Raw genomic sequence first — 2,810 nt, 5'->3', positions numbered from 1 at the left:
CATGTGCTTCTGTACAAATCTGTGGTATCAAATCCCACTTTACCATATTATCAAATCGATATTGCGGATTAAAGCCTGAAGTTTCATTCCCGTTGTATCGCGTCTGTTTGATCAGAACTACATAGATAGAATAATATTTTAGTGCAGTTCAAATATCGACGTTTTTATATTCATTTCATCGGAAAAAATTTCTAATTTGTATTTTAGTATATTTAATAATTATTTGTAATTTATTTAAAGACATAAAATATTTCTCAAAATTATAAATCATATTTAATTAATGTAATGTTTTAAATAAATTACTTTTTTTAAATAAATTAATAATGTTTCAAATAAATTACTTTGCCTTTTCTAAATTTTTCTGTTTTTATCACTTGAAATATTTTCCTAATATTCTTTCACATTATTTTTATGTTTTAAATTAACAAACATTATTTGTTAATTACATTTAACACTAAAAGTATTGAGTGATTATTATTAACTGTTTCTATAGTTTTTACATTAATATTATATTTCTTATGTAAAAGATAAAATTCTGTGTGAAATTGTTTTGCTTATCAATATTTATGTCCTTTATACAACGAAATATCTATTTTCCATGACTTTCTTTATTTTCATAAGAATTTATTTTAATTTGTTTTTAATAAATAAAAAATATCAGAGATGAAAACAGTAGTTCATAGTAGTTCTGATGTTAAAACTATATTGTGCAAAAAATATAATTCAATTTCCAGTTCAATTTCGATTTACAGAATGTATACAGCACAAGATTGTGTCAACATTATAACTCGATATGTTGAAACATGATGATTTTATCCATGCGAAAGACACACATTCTTATCAAGCATACCGCGCGATCAAGAAGTTTCAAAAGAAAGCATTTATTTATTAAAATAATTTATTAAAATAAAAATGTCGATATTCATGTTACGTGCTCCGTATGTATATACCAGTCCATACATGATATTGATTATCGACGATTTGATGAACTTACGAGAAACGTTCGTGGTCATTCAAGAAGAAGGAGAGAAAGGGACAGATGGTCATCCCCACATAGCTCGGTTACCGTCACGCTTTTACGATTAAGCAGAAATGCGAGAATGCCTTACGTAAACATATAAACGAATTGTAAACGTAGGTATACGATAGAGAAGCCCATGTTATTTTTCGTGAAATTCAGATGACAAAGGGTGTACCGTATTCTCCCAGTTGAAAACGATAACGAAGCCAGTCAAAAATTGCGACAAGCATTGTTTGTGGTTCGTAATACACGTCAGACATGTAGTGTTTCATGTTGAAAACACGCAACATTTTCATACTAACTGCGCACTGTGATGCCATATGTTGAACAATCGTTTTATTATTTAAAGAGCTGTTACAAAAGTAATCAGAAAGCACTTTTGTATTTATAAAAATAAAAAAAACCGTAGCAATTCTGTTAAGTTCGTTAAATCCGATTTAGATCTGTATCATTTTTGATATTTCGTGTGTTACATATGAAGTGTTATCGAGTTTCGAAAACGTACACTAAAGCGCTGATACTGCATTGCAGCGTGCCACGGATTCCTGTGTCTTTTGACGTGGTAATATAGGAAGCATGTCTGCAATATAAATGTTACGTGTAAACAGAGATACTGCACCGCGGTAGTCGCAGACTAACGTAGCTTTGAAATTATTAAATGAAATTATACACAACATTATCTATTGAATTCAGGCATCTTTTTACTAAAGCAACATTGTTAAATATCAAACAAACAATAGTAATTCAATTTCTTAAGTTAAATAACATTTTATTTTTAACTTCCATATATACATATGTCAAAATGTAAATCAATTCACTTGAATTGCTTACAAAGTTTCAAAGTAAACAATGTCTATACTAACGCATTTAGATACGCAATTGGGTCATTCGTATCCTGCACATTTCTTTTCTTCAAAAAATTGTAGGAGCACATCAAGTAATTAGTTATAACATTTACAATTTTTTTAAATCTACAACAACACTTTCTAAAGATGTTATTTAAGATTTATATTACTTAACATATGTAAGAATCATTTAATAATGTTTTTTATATTTGTTAAAGTGATAAAAATTAATTTCCGGGACACGAATAATGTGTAGTAAAGGATAAAATTATCGTGTGTACGGAAGAGTTAACGCATCTCTTGAGTTAAATTGTTTTAATGAAATTAGTGATATATTAAATAGGAGCAACAGCAATTTACAAAAATTATTAAAAATACATTAAAATAGATATAATTAATATTATAAATTATTAACATTATAATTTGATATAATTTGATATTACATAATTAAATTTTTATATTTAAGTAATTTTTATGTAATATAATTTGACATTACAAATTTTTAACTGAAAGTTTGCTTGCTAGATTGCTTCTTTCTGCTGATCAAATAATACGATAAAGTAATTCATATTCAATATTAAAAATGTGAAGTAAAGAAATAAAATATGCGGAATATTCGTCGCAATTAAACGTCTGATTAGACAAGCCACTATAGTAGCTTCCCTCTAAAGAATCTTTTGTGACGATTCTTTTCTACTATGATACCTCATCGTTATCAATGCAGGAATGTTTCAATTGTTTTGATCTGCATTTGTTTCGTCAAAGACTGTTTGACACGATGAAGAATGGTGTATGAACAGTAGGCCAGAATCAAATTCTACTTCCATACAATACTGCTCCATATCGAGCATCCAGCATCCATGCTCATTATCAATTGTAATCAAAGAGTTAATTTAATTAATCTACAATTTCTTTAATTTTTTAAGAGTTTTGTTATATTTGCA

The sequence above is a fragment of the Atta colombica genome, unplaced genomic scaffold, assembly GCF_001594045.1.
Source record: "Atta colombica isolate Treedump-2 unplaced genomic scaffold, Acol1.0 scaffold111, whole genome shotgun sequence".
NCBI lineage: Eukaryota > Metazoa > Arthropoda > Insecta > Hymenoptera > Formicidae > Atta > Atta colombica.
This window is presented reverse-complemented; position numbering follows the sequence as displayed.